The sequence below is a fragment of the Bubalus kerabau genome, chromosome 12, assembly GCF_029407905.1.
Source record: "Bubalus kerabau isolate K-KA32 ecotype Philippines breed swamp buffalo chromosome 12, PCC_UOA_SB_1v2, whole genome shotgun sequence".
In the NCBI taxonomy this organism is placed as follows: domain Eukaryota; kingdom Metazoa; phylum Chordata; class Mammalia; order Artiodactyla; family Bovidae; genus Bubalus; species Bubalus kerabau.
Window position 1 is genome coordinate 22,989,404 of NC_073635.1, and position 19,228 is coordinate 23,008,631.

Here is a 19,228-nt window from a genome sequence, read left to right on the forward strand (position 1 = left end):
GTCCTGGGATACCGCTTAGCTTAGCGTCCATGTCTTTCAAAGTCTGCCCTCTCCCTACTCCACAGCAAAGATTCGGGCATTCAGATATGTGAGAAACACCCTGGAACTTGTTAAAATGCATGTTTCTGAGCCTTACCTTAGAGAACTCTGCATTTTTAGACCAGCATTCTGGCTGATTTTGATATAGCAGGTTCACTGCTTGCACTTTGAGAAACATCAATTCTGCACGTCTTCATTCATTCATGTATTCAGTCACAAACACAGGTATTTCTTCCACAGCAGAGCTTTTTACAAAAAATTTATTTTATTGAAGTATAGTTGATTTACAATGTTGTGCTAATTTCTACTATAAAGCAAAGTGATTCAGTTACACACACACACACACACATAGATTCTTTTATAAAATTTTTAACAATTTAATTGTTTTTGGCTGTGCTGGGTCTTCGTTGTTGCACGGGCTTTTCTCTAGTTGCAGCAAGTGGGGGCTACTCTCCAGCTGCAGTCAGCCGGCTTCTCGTTGCAGTGGCTTCTCTTGTTGCAGAGCACGGGCTCTAAAGTGTGCAGGCTTAGTAGTTGTGGATCCCAGGCTCTAGAGCACAGGCTCAGTAGTTGTGGTGCACAGGCTTGGTTGCTCTGCAGCATGTGGGATCTTCCCAGGCTAGGGATAGAACCCAGGTCTCCTGCATTGGAAGGTGCATTCTTTACCATGGAGCCACCAGGAAAGCCCCATATATATACATTCTTTTTCATGCTCTTTACCATTATGGTTCGGAGAAGGCAATGGCAACCCACTCCAGTGTTCTTGCCTGGAGAATCCCAGGGACGGGGGAGCCTGGTGGGCTGCCATCTATGGGGTCGCACAGAGTAGGACACGACTGAAGCGACTTAGCAGCAGCAGCAGCAGCAGCCATTATGGTTTACCACGGGATATTGAATATAGTTCCCTCTGCTCTCAGTAGAACTTTGTTGTTTATTTATTCTATTTGTAGTCTTTTGCATCTGCTAATTCCAAACTTCCAATCCATCTTTCCCCACACCTCTCCTCCTTGGCAACCACAACCCTGTTCTCTATGTTATAGCAGAGATTTTATATCAAGAATTGCATATGATAAGATCAATTAATTGAGAAGAATGAGTGACATTTCATGTTATTAGTTATAAACAACTGTCTTTAAAATCATCTAGGATTCATATATCTTTAAGGACAAAAAAAATGCTCATGTCTGCCCCATAGACTAACTGCTTAGAGAAGCTGTGTAATGTAATTGTACCTCCATGAATGATAAGAAAGTATAAGAAACCTGCCCTTACATGATAAGGGGAAAAGAAATGCCTCACTCAAGATAGATATATGGATTTAGACAATCGTATTTAATTTTTTAGGTTACACTCTTATACATATATTTAAAATTCCAAAAGGAAAAAAAATATAGTTTCAGAATTGCACATCTGAAAACTTGGCCTAAGGCTGTAATATGTTTTTTGATAACAAAATATTTATTAGGAACACAATGCTCGAAGAACAGAGAACAAATTGTATGGTTCATTGAGTCTACCATGTTCCAAATGGTAGACACAATGATGGCATTATTTACAGATTTATAGAACTTACTTCAGAGAAGGCAATGGCACCACACTCCAGTACTCTTGCCTGGAAAATCCCATGGATGGAGGAGCCTGGTGGGCTGCAGTCCATGGGGTCGCTGAGGTCAGACACGACTGAGTGACTTCACTTTCACTTTTCACTTTCATGCATTGGGGAAGGAAATGGCAACCTACTCCAGTGTTCTTGCCTGGAGAATCCCAGGGACGGGGGAGCCTGGTGGGCTGCCGTCTATGGGGTCACACAGAGTCGGACACGACTGAAGCGATTTAGCAGCAACAGCAGGACTTACTTTCCTGGCTTCCAGGGGTTTATCAGGTTTAGTGACAAACCCTGATGTGAAAATCATATTTTCCCATATAAAATCATATATGGCCTTACAAATCTGAAAGTGAGATTATTCAAAATCCCTGGATGCATGCTCCTCTTTGCACATGAATTTACAGTTTCATCCAGCCTAATCTGCCCATGGTCCCTAACGTTGCCCACACCTTCCTGCTGCCTCTCTTTAGCTCATACAGTTTCCCATTCTTGGAATACCCTCCTTGCTATTGTTCTAACCACCTAAGCCTAACCTTTATCCAAGATCCAGTTAATGTTCTACTTCTTTGTGAAGTCAGCCTAAACCATCTCAGACCACAATGAACTTCAGAACACCTCTAGCCCTTATTGTTTAGCCACTAACCTGGCATTTAACAGATGCCAAGGCAGCGTTACAAACCTTCTTACGTACAGATTCCATTTCCCCAATTACATTAGTGCACAACCCACTGGAGGGCAGTGACCATGCCATATGTGTCCTTATGTCCACTAGAGGATCGGACCAGTGGTGGGAACTCCTCTAAGTTAAGATGTGAATGCGAATGTGGACATTGTCTTTATTCTTTTTGTATGTGTGTGTCAAATATTCTCTGTAGTTGACCCATTCTATTGTGTAGGCTCTGAACTCCACTCACGTTCTATGACTTTTAAAATTTCAGTAACAGGTCTTGTTAAGTTCAAAGCTATCTCTTGGGATACTGCTGCTGCTGCTGCTGCTAAGTCACTTCAGTCGTGTCCAACTCTGCGCAACCCCATAGACGGCAGCCCACCAGGCTCCCCTGTCCCTGGGATGCTCCAGGCAAGAACACTGGAGTGGGTTGCCATTTCCTTCTCCAATGCATGAAAGTGAAAAGTAAAAGTGAAGTTGCTCAGTCATGTCTGACTCTCAGCAACCCCATGGACTGCAGCCTACCAGGGTCCTCAATATGGTCCGTTTAAAATCAGGAGTCTCAAACTTATGACAGATTTTATTTTGTTGGGCTCCAAATTTATGGTGGACAGTGACCACAGCCACAAAATTAAAAGACTCTTACTCCTTGGAAGGAAAGCCATGACAAACCTAGACAGGATATTAAAAAGCAGAGATACCACTTTGCCACAGAGGTCCATATAGTCAAAGTTATGGTTTTTCCAGTAGTCATGTATGGATGTAAGGGATGGACCATAAAGAAGGCTGAGGCTGAAAAATTGAAGCTTTCAAACTGTGGTGCTGGAGAGCACTCAAGACTAGTCACTCCTAAAGGAAATCAACCAAATATTCATTGGAAGGACTGATGCTGAAACTGAAGCTCCAATACTTTGGCCACCTGATGCGAAGAGCCCACTCCCTGGAAAAGACCCTGATGCTGGGAAAGACTGAGGGCAGGAGGAGAAGCAGACGACAAAGGATGAGATGGTTGGATGGCATCACTTATTCAATGGACATGAGTTTGAGCAAACTCTGGGAGATAGTGAAGGACAGGGAAGCCTGGTGTGTTACAATTCATGGAGTCACAAAGAGTCAGACATGACTTAGCAACTGAACAACAAACTTATATGCTTTCTGGGGCCAATCAAGTAACCTTATAGACTGTGCCCACCCAGGTCCATATTCTTGTCACAAGGGAATACAAGCTAAGTCTGTTCATTAGAGCTGAGCATGTTCATGCCCCAAGGAGCTCCACTGAAGCTCTAAGGCCATCAGCAACCCATGGTCTTTGAACTCATTGCTAGGGCAGTTTGTTCTCTGGTTATGTGCCTCTTGCCACCCTCAACTAAACGCAAATGTCTGGACCCAAATGCAAAGACCCATCTCCAGGTCTACCCTAACCTCTGTTGACCTCTTTGCGCAGAGTCCCATTGATTCTCAATTATCAATAATGTCTCTCCCACTAAGGCTTTTTGTTGGCCTGGAGTTTGATGGCCAACAGTGCTCACCAACCTCTGACTCTCTGCTGCCCCCAACAGGCCTTTGACCTCATTGCCTTTGCCATTTAGCATGGTTAACTTTGGCCTTCCTGGTGAGATAAAGAAGGTCTTACAGTCTGAGATGGATCGTGTATTTTGTGTCAAGTGCTTCTGTGTGTTTGGTCATTACTTATTGTTCTGGTTGTGCATGAGTAGGTGCTTTCTTCTTAACTTACTTGCAGTTATTTTAGGTACATTCCGGTGGTTTTTTTCTTTCTATACCTAACATCTTTTTTGTGTGTTTTTCTAACATCTTTTTTGTGTGTTTTTCTTCCATTTAAAATAACAATGCTATGAAGTAGAAGCCCAGGTGGCGCTAGTGGTGAAGAATCCACATGCCAAAGCAAGAGACATAAGAAACGTGGGTTCAATCCCTGCTTCGGGAAGATCCCCTGGAGGAGAGCATGGCAACTTACTGCAGTCTTCTTACCTGGAGAATCCCATGGACAGAGGAGCCTGGTGGGCACAGAAGTCAATTATCTGGATAAAGACAGTATGGTTTAACTGAAAGCATGTGACATTTGGTGTAAGACAGATCTGTATTTTAATCCGGACTCTACCAAAGACTGGCTCCATAAACTTGGGCAATATTTTTTCTGTTTTGTTCCTTTCTGAAAAGGGCATTATGTAATCATATGCAAGCAAAACTGACTCACAGATGGTGCTTAATACTTGGGTTTTTTCCCCCTTCTTCTTCAGGTATTTTCACTTTGAGTAAGGCAGTCGGTCGTCAGCTTTCTTGCTATAGAAATTAGCCATCACTGTGTGGGAGACATTTATCATCTACTTTTCCCCTCTCCTCCCTCTCCTTTGTTGTCTTCTGTCTGTGGTCGCTCAGATTCAGGAGAGAGAATACGTGTCGGGCAGACGTTTAGTCAGCAAGCCCGGCACTTTCTCCCACTGACTGAAGGCTCTTACTTGACTTGCATGCTCAGGAACCATCCTTTGATTGTGAGCAACAGCCCTGTGAAATGTTGTTTAGTCGCTAAGTCATGTCTGACTCTTTTGTGACCCCAGGGACTATAGCCCGCCAGGCTCCTCTGTTCATGGGATTTCCCAGGCAAGTATACTGGAGTGGGTTGCCATTTCCTTCTCCAGGGGAATCTTCCTGACCTGCGTCTCCTGCATTGACAGGTGAAATTCTTTACAGCTGAGCCACCAGGGAAACCCCATGAAATGTTAGTCATATCAAAATTAGGCAGACTGCTCTGTCCTGTTAAAACAAAACTGGATCTGGAAGGCTTCACTGGAAGAGTAGGTGTTAGTTTCTAAGCATAACAGGCAAATGTGGTACAGCCAGCAACACCAGTCCAGGGCAAGACCACATTTCTGTGACCACATGTTGAATTTTCACTGTCAGGCATTTTACATGTTATACCTTTGACTCATCAGAAGAGCCTTGTGTGTTTGACTCTCATCCCCATTTTATAGATGAGGCAACTGAGGCTCCGAGAAGTGGAAGTAACTTTTGTAAGATCATATAACTAGTAAAGGCCAAAGCTGGCATTTGAACCAAAATCTGATTGGACACAAGATGCTGTGTTCCGTGACAGTAAGTCCCCTATATATGCACCTTCAGGTTGTGAACTTTCCAAGATGTGAGTGTGCCCCTGTGTGCCAGCTATCGTACCATTGCTGTTTAGTTGCTCAGTTGTGTCCACCTCTTTTGCAACCCCGTGGACTTCAGCCCGTCAGGCTACTCTGGCCATGGGATTTCCCAGGCAAGAATACTGGAGTGGGTTGCCATTTCCTTCTCCATGGGATCTTTCCTGACCCAGGGATTGAAGTCACATCTCCGGCATTGGCAGGCAGGTTCTTTACCACTGAACCACCAGGGAAGCCCTATCGTACTGTACTTTTCAAGGTACTGTATTATAAGATTAAGCATATTTATTTTTGTGTTTGTTTTTATATATTATTTGTGTGAAAAGTATTATAAACCTATTGCACTACAGTACTATATAGCCGATTGTGTTAATTCGGTACCTAGGCTCACTTAGTTGGACTTACAAACAAGTTGGACTTACAGATGAGCTCTCAGAACAGAACTTGTTTGTACGTGGAGAACTTACTGAATCTCTAAAAACAAGGGATTCTGAGAGTCAGCCAATGGGGAGCGCAGCTAGCAGGGATACAAGACTTCACTTGGCTCCACAGGGAGACGCAAGTTTCAGCACCTCATGGCTCTGTGGGGGCTCTTAAAGGCTGGGTTGAAGGCCAGTGTTAACTATATTACTGTACCATACTGATGTCAGATCATAGCCTTCTGTCGGTTGCTGATCTGGTGTTGAATGATGGGTTACATTTTTAAAGATTGCATCAGTAATTCATGCATTATTACTCCTGAATAGTGCAGTGCTTCAAATCATCTTGTACTTCAGCATAATTATCTATAATTAAAAATAAATTCCTGTAGGGTGAGAATATTAATTCCTATCCAAATCTCTTTCAGTTGTACCTATCAACCAGTACCCAGCTCTTACTCAACGACTCTGAACACTTTTTGTGGAACAGATTTTGCTCTGTCCAGTGAGTTTATATTTCCTATACTACAGTATATTCATCTCTCTTTGGGGTCAGCATTTCCCCTGGTATTTTGTGTTAGTTGTTGTTCACTCGCTAATCTGTATCTGACTCTTTGCGACCCCATGTACTGCAGCAAGCCAGGCTCCTCTGTTCTTCACTATCTCCTAGAGTTTGCTCAAATTTTGTGTTAGTAAATGTTCTTTTAAAAAAAAGGAAACCGTTCTTAAAGTCTTTATTGAATGTGTTGCCATATTGCTTCTGTTTCATGGTTTTTGGTTTTTTGACCATGAGGTATATGGGATCTCAGTTCCCTGACCAGGGATTGAACCCACACCCCCTTCATTGGAAGATGAAGTTCTAACCACTGGACCGCCAAGGAAGTCCCAGTAAATGTTCTTAAAGTTACTGGTTTTTGTTGGTTTGTGGTTTGATTCACTTGTAGATTCTGAGGAAAGCTATGAAGCACATTCAAGAACAAAAATACACAGGCACCTATGTACAGACTGCGTGTGAAATTTTAGGAGAATCAAGGATCCCCTAGGACCTTCCTAAGTTGGGTCCCCAGGCCAACAGCACCAGCATTGCTGAGAGCTTGTTGAAGAGGCAAGTCCTTTGGCCCTACTGATAAGAAACTCTGGGGCTGAAGACAGTGATTTGGGTATTAATAAGCTTTCCAGATGATTCTGATGAACGAATGTTTGAGAACCGCAGCATGAGAGGACGCCATTCACATCCTGCAATAAATATCAGCTCTCCGAGAGCAGAAAGGGTAATGGATCCTTGCAAGCTCTGATCCAGTTACCTTCCCTGGGTGCTAACAGCTGCTTCGTGTTTCAGCCCAAGGACGCATTTGCTTACTGGCGGTAAGCAGGGGGCTGGCAACACCATCGCTGATCCTGCCGAGACACCTGCATTGGCAGGCAGGTTCTTTACAGCTGAGCCACCAGGGAAGCCCCAAGTGTGATTAGGGAGAATACAGTTTGGTGCTTGGATTTTCAAGAAGTCAGCTTTTGGAGTCAGTCTCTAAGTTTTTCCATGCAGAAAATTTTACCTTTCATCAAGGTAACCTGGTCATTGTGTATGCTTAGTCATATCTGACTCTTTGTGACCCCATAGATTGCACACCCCCCCCCCCCCAGGCTCCTCTGTCCATGGGATTTCCCAGGCAAGAATACTGGAGATACAGTACATTTCCTCCTCCAGGGGGTCTTTCTTGACCCAGGGATCAAACCCATGTCTCCTGCATTGGCAGGTGGGTTCTTTACCACTGAACCACCAGGATAGCCCACTGGGCAACTTACCAGATGCAGTTGAAGGCTAGAGTGACTTCTCTTAGCCCCACTCATGAACAGGAAACCAAGATCCTTTTCCACAGAGAGTCCACTGCCTCCCTACATTGCAGGACAGCTTACTCCCTGAAAAAGAAAGGAAAACAAAGCTAAACAAGAAAAGAAGTTATTTAACTGAATATTTGAATGGGTCCCCAAACTGCTAGGTGCTATTTTCAGGAATCTGAAGACATTAATACAAGTCCCATGACTCTGCTTCTCCCTCCAGCTGACAGCCTATCTCTCTTCTCTGCTGAACAGCTGTTTCTCCTTCTTCAGCCCCATCGGTCCATTGAAATGGTTTTAGCCATGATGACCTGTGGTGGCCCTGCCTCTCTCTCTCTAGGAGTCTGTGATTCTCTCAGCGGTAGCTGACTTAACTTACTTCTCAGCGGGAGGTAGAGCTGTGGATCACTCCCCACCTTTTTAAGCTCTTCCTTTCTTTTATCAAAGCACCTCTTTTTTGTAACTATTTAAAAAGATGTTGCTGTTTCTTGGATGCTAGCCTGCCTTAAAGTCCTTGTTAGTCACCATGTTTCCTTCGTGTGAATTTCCCAAATGGTTGTGGAGGAGAGAGGGGGCATTATTCTGTACCTGCATGACCGGCACATTCTCATTGTTCACGACTCCACCCAAATTGGTTCCTTGTAGTTCTTCCAGGTGCCCTTCTCTTGTCCACCTTGGCGTCTTTACACACTCCACTCCTCTACCTACGGGGCTCTCTGTCTGTCTTTGCCTTCAGATTTCAGCACAAATACCTCTCTTCTGGGAGCCTTTTCTGACCATCTGATCACTGATCACCTCCATGCTGGGTGAGTTGGTTTTATTATTGTTCTCCCAGGACCAGGTGCTTTTCCTTCAAAGCACTTATTCAAGTTTCTAAATGTATATCTATTTCTGGTGATCAGATGAATACTTACCTTCCCATAGATGGTAAGCTCCAGAAGAGCAGGGACCTGGTCTTCTCAAAAAGCTTTTGGCTAAATAAATCACTTTATTATCTCATTGAATTTGTAAAACAATGCATAGAGCTTTGACCTGACAATTCCTAGAGGGCTCCATGCCCCCTCCTTCTTCTGCATTCAACATCTGTCCTTTGGTTTCACTCTTCCCCAAAGGGAGGAGTGCCTGAATTTGTCTGGCAAGTTTGAGAAAATCAACTCTGTTACATAGCCTACCTGGTCCCGGTCCTTGCCCTGCTCACAGCCTGCCAGTCAGCAAGTTTAGCAGAGCAAGTGGTCATGGGTGATTCCAATTAGCTTATGACGAGGTGGGTAGATCTGCCTATTTCCAGGGTGAAGCCCATTTGTCAAGGTCTGAGCCAACTTCTCCAGGGGAGCTTTATCAATCTGACATTTTGACTTCCATCTCTCTGACCTTTTAATTTTCTTAATGAGTCAGTAGGTTGGATGAAGTTAAGTGTTAAGTTTGTCCGCTAACAAAAATGGCAGCCTTCTCAGATTTTCCCTTTCCCTGTTATAACGGATACTTTTGTTCTCTGAGCTGACTAGGTCTGAACACTTTTTCTCTTTTCTTCAAATCATGGCATAAGTCGTAGTAAGTTTCCTGTTTCCTCAGAAACTCCTTTCCTATTCAAGTACTAGTTGTACTGAAAGTTTCAATAACTCCTTTTTTTTTTAACTTTGTTGTTTTTCTTATTGAAGTATAATTACCTTACAATGTTGTGTTAGTTTCTGCTGTACAAGGAAGTGAATCAGCTATATGTATACATATATCCCCTCCCTCTTGAATCACTCCCACCCATGTAGGTCGTCACAGAGCACTGAGCTGGGCTTCTTATGTGATACATCAGTTTCCCTCCAGCTATCTATTTTACACATGGTAGTGTATTTATGTCACCTAAGCTCCCGATCCATCCCACCCTCCCCTTCCCACTCTGTGTCCATGCATCCATTATGTCTACGTCTCTATTCCGGCCCTGGAACTAGGTTCATCTGTAATGCCATCTCAGAGTCACTGATGAGATGAGTGTCTCACATATCAGCTGCCTGTCTCACCCTGACTTCTAGTAGGAGAGCCGTGTCTGGCAGATCACACTCTGAATTTACCAACATTTTCCCCTGCTCATGAAGCTGAGCTGACCTGCAGGTTAGGGGCACTTGACCTGAGAATGGAGACTCAAAGGAATCAAATTCTACCTGGCTTGCAGCCTATGAGGTAGCCTGGCACAAAAATCAATGTTCAAACAAGGTCAGAAAATGATTAACTAGGTCAAACAGAATTCTTCTCAGAGAGAATTGAATTGGAGATGTGGGCGAGTGTCCACTAGCTGGGAAGGAGGACCCAAGAAGGGAACTGCACAAGGAAGCTGGAATCTGATCATCATGGAGACTTGGTAAAGGAGGAACTCCAGAGAGAGATCGCTGAGATCCTGTTGCTGGTTGCCCAATGGACAACCAGGTTGTTAGATGGATAACCAGGTTGCTAGGTGGACAACCAGGTTGTTAGATAGATAACCTGGCTGTTAGGTGGACAACCATGTTGGTAGATAGACAACCAGGTTGCTAGGTAGACAACCAGGCTGATAGGTGGACAATCAGGTTGCCCGGTAGACAACCAGGTTGCTAGGTGAACATCCAGGCTGATAGGTAGACAACTAGATTTCTAGGTAGGCAACCAATGTGCTAGGTGGATAACCAGGCTGCTAGATGGATAACCTGGTTGCTAGATGGATAACCAGATTGCCAAATGGACACCAGATTGCTAGAACTGCCTTGGACCCCAAGTTGCCCATGCTCTGCTTCCAATGCTATTGGAGGGCCAGATGCATCTTTGTCCTTTGCAGCCAACAAAGCTCAGTGAAGGCTCAGGATTCAGAATGCTTCCACTTGTCTCTCCTGAATTCCCTGTTTCTGCAGCACCCTCGAGGAAACTTCTAGAGGGTATCCCATAGCACAAAATAAGAGCGTGTCTCTTTTTCCCAACAAACAACACTGTGTGTGGTCTCGATTTACTCCCAACTTCACACATGACCTCATTGATCACAGGAGCCCATGTTCTCAATGTGGTGGAATACAGCAAGAAGTGTGGGGCCAAGGTGACAGTCACACAGCTTTCAGGCTGATCACAGTGGTCCATGTGCCTGGTCTGGCTTGCATGTATTTGTATAAAATTTTAAAAAATTAATTTCTCACATTGAAGAAGGAGATTCCCCATAAAAATCCAGATTCCTAGATTTCCTGAAAAATTGTGAACAAAACCCCCAACAGCACTGGGCTTCTTTCCCTGAGTGTGGTCATTCGTCAATGCTGAGTAACGACCACCCCTCTAGCTGAACATACTCTTAGCTCTAGTTCACCCCTGGTCTGCCTCCATCACTTATGTGCCTCTCTGATCCTTGTTGTCACTGGACTTCACACTCACAGATAGAAAAAGAAGGAAGGAGCACACAGATGAGGAAAAGAAGTTATCTCTTAAGCCAAGGCAAGAAAGAATTAAGGAAGAGTTACAGTCGAGAGAGGATACCAGGGAGCGACGCTAAGGACGGGGACCCAGCAGTACCATTGAATTTGATTAGGAGGGGATCGCTGAAGTTCTCCATGAGTCCAGAAGCCAGATGGCAAGAGGACAAGGAAGCTGATGGTGGTCAGGTTGGATAGTGGAAATTCAAAGAACTGAGTCATGAAACGCAGAAGACAGATGTGACCGTTTCAAAAAAAGTTAAATAGTGACCGTTGCTAATATCTTCAGAATTTCAGAGACTTAAGGAAATTTCAAACAAAGAAAGGTAAGCCTGTAATTTAAAGAAAAAATAGATATTGTCCCCAAAGGAGATGATCTATCTATGGGATATAATAAGGTGGGATGGAGAATTCTGATGACATCATGGGGAATGTTCGTCTTTCAGAGCTAGAGGGAGACTGTCTGTCTCCTCTGAGATTTATAAGTTCCTGTGGCATTTTGTCCCTGTTTCAGTTTTCCTGCCAAGATGGAGGGACTCTGAAATTCACAACTGGTAACAGCTCTGTAACTGAGCAGGAGCCTCTGGGAACTTCCTAGGATAGGCCTTCGCCTACATCCCCTGCTTCAGCTCCTCTCTGAAGTATCCAGATAACAGTATTTGATGCACACTTCCTGAGTTGTTTTGCAGATGTGAACCGCCCCCTGAGATGGAAAATATTGACTGCTTGATGATCATGAGCACATAGCCCCAGGCCTCCTGGAGCCTGTTGTCGTTCAGTCATAAGTCATGTCTAACTCTCTGTGAGCCCATGGACTGCAGCGTGCTAGGCTTCCCTCTCTCCTGGAGTTTGCTCAGACCATGTCTACTGAGTCGGTGATGCTATCTGATCATCTCATCCTCTGCCTCAGGATTGATATTAGACCCTGTGACTTCACCATCAGCTCATCCGTGAACCATGCACAAGCTGACCATACACCCTGCAACCCTTCCTCACTTGCCCTTTAAAAATGCTTTGCTGAAACCACTTCGGGGAGCACAGGGTTTCTTTAGGGCATTAGCTGCTTGTCTCCTTGCACAGCCTTGCCATAAACCTTTCTCAGCTCCAAACCCCGACGTTTCAGTTTGTTTGGCTTCACTGTGCATCGAGACCACGAACTTTCGCTGGCAGCACTTTCTTTTAAAAAATGTCCCCGTGGTAATGTTTTTGATGGAATATTATCCTTTGGCCTGTTTCATTTTTCTCAGGGCTCTTTGGAATATCTCATGTGAAATAAATGCTTCAGATTTACATGAGGAAATTTGATTTACATAAAATAGTGTCATAGCCGTTAAATATTACTTGGTTTGTCTGTGTACAGTCACTGAGAATTATGACTTCTGTTTGCAAACCCATGTGCCTCAGCCTGCAACAGCTGAGGTTATTTAAGATCTCAAAATGGACTTGGTTTGTGTTCTGCCTTACCTTGCTAGGAGTCTTGGTAATGCACCCATTTCTGTCTTCCTTAAGCTTCCAGATTAGAAATATCTGCTCTTGAGCAAATTTAATTATTCACTAGGGCCAGTCCTTCTCATACAGCCCTGCCCTGCTCCTGATGGAGGCTAAGAAAATGCCCTTAGATTCACTCACATAAAATATCTCCTCTTCTTTCTCGTATGGCCTCCGGCTTCTTTCTTCCTGCTTTCTTGAAATCTGTAAGTTTTCAGGTGGTTTTTGCTTCTCTGGCTTGATCTCTACCTGAATTCCCTTCTGGGTTCAGCCGGCTTGCTTCTTTCACTGGTGGCTGCCATCTTGCCTCTTTTCCCAACTCTCCTGTTTTCCCAGCCTTCCCTTGCTGGTCAGCTCCTCCTCCAGCGCTGACTCCCTTCCCTATGGCAGCTCTCACAGTGCAGGACTGGGTGTCTCTCTGTTTATAGTTTGCTGCAAGTCATTATAGTTATTTGATGGGGAAGGTTTCAATTACACCCCAGCTGGTTCATTCACTTTAATTTATACTTCCACTACCTGCTCTCTTCACTTATACTTCCTATACTTCTAACTATTAGTCACCTATGTGGAAGGAAGATATTGAAAATACCCTTCTGGGTTGACCTGATTGTGCAGTTCTCTTCAGATTACAACTACATATCTGAAAGGAAAGTGAAAATCTGAGGACGGTGGGCATTTGTAATATCGACAACATTGATGGTCTTTGGATCTGGAAGGATCTGGAGAGAATTTAATCTAAACTCTTTATTTTCTAAATGAGGCTTGGAGGAGAGATCTGATTTATTCAGGATCATTTTGCTAGCTAATGTCAGCTACCTGTCTCCCTAGATAAGACCCTTTTCATCCCAGAGTATTTATTGACAACATGGTTACTCCTGTATAGTCCTACCTACAAATAAACTATTTATGTGCATGTGTGTATGTATACACTTGAAGAATGTTTCCCAAACCTGTCAGAATTATCTGGGATGCCTTTTTAAAAGTACAGTAATATAGGCTACTTTTAGACACCCAGAAACAGAATCTCTGAGGCTGGGCTCAGGAACTCAAGGTCTTTCCTGAGGATACTATTTTGTATAATTCTCTCACCCTCCCCCTCTCTTTTTTTCTTCCATCAGGTACTGCATTTTCTAAGACTGGCTGTTATCAGCATGAAGGGGACCCCAGGTAGGCTCACCACACTATGTTGTCAGGGTAGAAACCAGAAACCCAGGGCAGAGAGGTACACATGTAGCAGCTTGTATGTGGCCCTGAGCACGAGGTCCTGTATCTTTAAGCAGAGCTCGGCAAGCTTAGAGGCTGGCTTTGCTTGCTCATCTATGCGGAGGCGGCCACCATCCTGTGAGCAGTACCTGGGCTTGTGGGAGTTCTTTGGGGAAACTGCCCCATGAGTCAGGCCTGCAGAGGGTTGTGGGGCAGAGTTCTCAACATGCTCAGTGGTGATTCAGGGGCCCAGCTGAGATCTCGGCAGGAACCGAGCCTGCCCGAGTAACCCATTCTCCCTGGTCCGGAACTGGCCCTGTCTGGCTGGTAGGGAGTGGTCCTGACTTAGATAACCACATCATCACCAGCAGTGATCAAAAAGATGCCCATAGGATCAGTCTCCTGGCATCAGCCGTGGCATGTGGGCACAAGGAGAACTGGGGAATAGTGGGTGTAAATGGTCTGAGAAGACCAGCTCGCCAGTGAACAAGCATATTCACTATGGCATTAGTGCTAGAAAGACCACGCATTCACTGGGTGTATCCACAGGAGTTACTCAGCAGCGTGATACATGGGGGGCTGGAGATGTAAATCCCTTCTTGTGTTTAGGGATTGAAAGTCCTCTCTGTGGTCAAGGATTTGGGGCAGTCTTATGTGAAAGTAGTGAGAGTGACCCAGTGGCTTCGGGGCTGCCTCCCAGCCCTGCCCTGGACCACAGATGCATCAGCGGTAGTTCAGCAGCTCTTTAGTCTTGATCCTCAGAAGGTAAAATATTGGCCTCCTTCTCCCTGCAGATGTTCAAGGTGGGCTCAAGAGCTTGTAACGATTCCTCTTCTCATCTCATGGTTCTGATGGCCCCCAAAGCCTTGCTGTCTTGCAGCCCAACCAGAGGTCAAGGAATAATGCAAGAAACCCCATTTCACTCAGATTATCCTGGAATCGCTTTCCCTTGGAGCTGGAAGAGGACCTAGGCCACCTCCCACCCCTGAATCACTGAGAACCCTGGAGTCCCAGAGCAAAGGGTGGATTCCAAGTGGAACAAAAAGGTCCCCTTGAGCAGATGCAGCCAGAACCATCACAGCTTTCCAGGGGCATGAGGAGATGCAGGGCATGTAATCTGTAAGTGTTTTTGTTTGTTTTAACCTGGAATCCTCCATGCTTTCTTGTTGGAGAGCCTGTCCTGGAAGAACAGCTTGCTAAGTGGCTGGTCCATGTTGAAGGGGCATTGTGAGCATTTTGGAGGAACTGCAGTAGCCAGTAAGTGACATGACCCCTTGGTGATGCACTCTGCTCCCCATCAGTTTCTCTAGCACCCAGCACAGGTGGGACCAGTGGATGTGTAACTTTGAGTTGAGAGGAACCATGACCTGTGGTAGCCTGGTCACATAGACAGGGACTGGGGTTGTTGTAAGAAATGAGGAGTGATTCAGAAGAAGTTTTCTGTTAAGAAACCACAGAGGGATTTGTCTACCTGGATATTAGAGCTGGAGACAAGACAACTCTTAGGACATTGACACTTAGAAGTCGTGGACCTGGTGCTTTGCCATTGTAGGGACTTGGCCAGCTCTTGGATTTCTGCTTCTCTCTATACATAAGCTTTATCTTTTTCTCCCCCTACCTTTGACCTAATGTAACCCCTCCATATTATATCTTTGGGGCTTCCCTGGTGGCTCAGTGGTAGAGAATCCACCTGCCAAGCAGGAGATGTAAGTTCAGTCCCTGGGTGGGGAAGATTCCCTGGAGAAGAAAATCACAACCACTCCAGTATTGTTGCCTGGCAAATCCCATGGACAGAGAAGACTGGTGGGCTACAGTCCATGGGGTCGCAAAGTGTTAGACATGACTTAGCAACTGAACAACAACAACATTATATCTTCTACTTAATCATGTTTCTACTTCCTCACAATTTGGCTTGCTCTTGACTTCAGCTGGCTCAAGGCTATTCATGGTCTTACCCACTGCATCTCAGCCCCTGTGGCAAACAGCCTGAGAATCTGCATTATTTCCCAATTCAACAACCTATGAGTGAGGATCTAATTGGCCCAGCAGATGCCTGTTTTGAGTGCAGATTTTTTTTTAAAGAGAAACATTACTTTTTTAAAAAGATTTTTTTAATGTGGACTGTTTTAAAAATCTTTATTGAATTTTTTTACAATATTGCTTTTGTTTTAAGTTTTGGTTTTTTGGCCTTCAGGAATGTGGGATCTTAGCTCCCCTGACCAGGGATTGAACCTGCACCCACTGTGTTGAAAGGCAAAGTCTTAACCACTGAGCAACCAAGGAAGTCCCCTGTAACTATCTCTTAATTTTGTGTCTCCCACATCAAACTCTGTCTTATTCATTTTAGCATCCCCAGTGCCCAGCCCAGTGCTGGAACCAATGCCAAGTACTAAATTTGGGGGCAAAGCAAATTATCAGTTCAGTTCAGTCGTTCAGTTGTGTCCAACTCTTTGTGACCCTGTGGACTCCAGCACGCCAGGCTTCCCTGTCCATCACCAATTCCCAGAGTTTGCTCAGACTCATGTCCATCGAGTCAGTAATGCCATCCAACCATCTCATCTTCTGTCATCCCCTTCTTCTCCTGCCTTCAATCTTTCCCAGTAGCAGGGTCTTTTACAATGAGTCAGTTCTTCATAACAGGTGGCCAAAGTATTAGAGTTTCAGCTTCAGCATCAGTCTTTCCAATGAAAATTCAGGACTGATTTCCTTTAGGATGGACTGGTTGGATCTCCTTGCAGTCCAAGGGACTCTCAAGAATCTTCTCCCCACAGTTCAGAAGCATCAATTCTTCGGCACTCATCTTTCTTTATAGTCCAACTCTCACATTCATACATGACTACTGGAAAAACCATAGCTTTGACGAGTTGGACCTTTGTTGGCAAAGGAATGTCTCTGCTTTTGAATATGCTGTCTAGGTTGGTCATAGCATTTCTTCCAAGGAACAAGCATCTTTTAATTTCATGGCTGCAGTCACCATCTGCAGTGATTTTGGAGCCCCCCAAAATAAAGTCTGTCACTATTTCCACCATTTCCCCATCTATTTGCCATGAAGTGATGGGACCGGATGCCATGATCTTAGTTTTCTGAATGTTGAGTTTTAAGCCAACTTTTTCACTCTCCTCTTTCACTTTCATCAAGAGGCTCTTTAGTTCTTCTTCACTTTCTGCCATAAGGGTGGTGTCATCTGCGTATCTGAGGTTATTGATATTTCTCCTGGCCATCTATAATATATGAAGCAAATTATATACAAATGCAAAAATGGTGGAGAAAGGAAGAGGGAGGCTTGGAAACCTAAGCAGGCATGAAATATAAAGATCCAGGGGTCATGGTGAAACATAAGCACTGCTGAATATCTCCATTAATGTTGATTTAGAATATGATGCATAGGATTCAATACAATTTCTTGTAGTGTTCTCAGCATTGGCTAAATCTTTCTTTTACCTAGTCTGTTTCTACATTTTTTTAATCAAAGAAGAAAGGAAAAGCAGAAGATGCTAGAGAAGATTGGAGTATGCAAGGTGAAAAGAAAGAACAGAAGGGATGTAAAATAATAGTTGGATTCTTTAGTTTGGGAATCAAAAAAACAGGCTAAGAATTGACTTTTTCAATTCAGCCTCAGAATCCAAGGCAACAGATGTGTGGACTCTCCTTTTATTCCAATGTCACAATTAAAATCAGAAAGAAAAATGGGGAAGCAAAAATTGTTGGCAGGTTGATTGCCAAGCAACTGATCGAATTGCAAAGGTCCAAGTCAATTCACTCTTCTTAACAACAAAATAATTGGACTGTGTCTGAACTATGTGAAATTATCTCCATTTTAAAGATACTAAATGGATTTGATTATTCAATAATCAGTGCACTGCTCAGCATTAGCAAGTTATAGCAGCCAAAATAGCTGATTTGACTCCAAAAATGTCAACTTGGCAGCACCCTGTAAACACTCTTAGGCTTTGTAGGAGAATGGGCTCCCGAGCCAGAACTTGAGTTACCACTTTACCCAGAGAGACAGTGGGTATGAAAGTCACTTGGCTTCCTCTGGGAAGATGGGAGGTTACTTGCTCTTACCCCCCTCACTGGACTGTAGAAGATTCATCCAGTCATTCAAAAATATGCTTCAGTGCAGTTCTGACATCAACCATCCAGGGTTACCACAGACTCCATAGGGAGAGGACACTGTCCTCCTAAGACTCCTTTCCCTTCCAATACCAGCTCCATGCTCCAGGGTCCCTAGGCCACCTCTGAACAACTGGCTACTGGTTTTGGGATTCTCATGACCCTCTCAGATTTGATAATTTAGTAGAACAACTCACAGACCTCAGGAAAGCTCTCTCCTTATACATTTACTGAGTATGAAAATCTGGACCAGCCATAAGACATCCATAGGGTAAGACCTGGGAGGATCCCAAATGCAGAGCTCCTGTGTCTTCTCCATGTCTTCTCTGTATAGAATCAGGATGTATCCTGGTACATTGATACATTCACCAACCATTTGGGCCTCAGAGTCCATAGTTTCTATTGGGATTTCATTATGTAGCCACAATTGACTGTATCATCAGCCAGTTGTCTGAATTCTATCTTCAGCCTCCCTCCTCTCCTCGGAAGTCAGGAATTTGGGTTGACATCATGTGGCTCAAAGCTCCAACCTCAAGTTACATGGTTGACATTTCTGGCATGGCCAGCTTCCCCCTTGAAGTCACCTAGTGGCCCACCATGAGTCACCCCAGCAGCACCAACTCAGATGTGGTCCCCCACTATCTTCTGGTGAGACAGGAGACTCCCAAACTTCTGTGACTGCTGCCACTGCCCGCAAAGAGAAGAATAAAGTTTGGGTGGTATTTCTGCTTCCTAACCTGTGTCCCAGGGTCTTGCCCTTTCACCTCCATCCTTTTGCTTCTCCTACCATACTCCCTTCAGCTCTCACATGGGGTACCCAGAGCTGCAACATGGGGAAGTATCTCTGTCCTCCTTTCATGATCACTTCTTTTTGATTCAAATGATCTATGTACCAGGAAAAATGGCAGTGGAATGTTCATTCCATTAATAGTCCCCAAAATAAATTGTTCTTTGGTGTATTTCCCAAGATCTGTGTTGGGCTGCTTGGTCTGTGCTTACCTTCATTATCACCGTCACCACCACCACCATCATCATCAATCACCCTCCACCGCCTACTTCTTGAAAGTCACCCAAGACAAGTGCCCTACAAGTTCTGATAGGAAGCAGCCTTCTGTGTTTTCACCCAGAGAGGAAACCATGCTTTGGGAAGTGAAGTAGAAAACAGACCAGTAGGCATAGCAGGCAACATGCCTGAACCCCATGGCACTGGGAGGTTGAAGGAGGAGAGAGCAGGCAGGAAGGATGTGAAACACCGGTCTTCCTGCAGACAGTTGGTG

The 19,228-nt window shown here is 44.5% G+C and overlaps 1 long non-coding RNA gene across 2 annotated transcripts; it reads right to left on the reverse strand.

The window, feature by feature from the left end:
- Positions 1-310: 310 nt before the first annotated feature.
- On the reverse strand, positions 311-12,976 carry LOC129624093 (uncharacterized). 2 transcript variants are annotated; one of them, XR_008700746.1, is made up of 3 exons: positions 12,777-12,976; positions 7,699-7,812; positions 311-680 (listed from the first exon to the last, which is right to left on the reverse strand). It is a non-coding gene; the product is annotated as an uncharacterized LOC129624093 (long non-coding RNA). The 2 variants fall into 2 exon arrangements; XR_008700747.1 differs by lacking the exon at positions 12,777-12,976 and adding an exon at positions 8,320-8,514.
- Between the last annotated feature and the right edge of the window lie 6,252 nt (positions 12,977-19,228).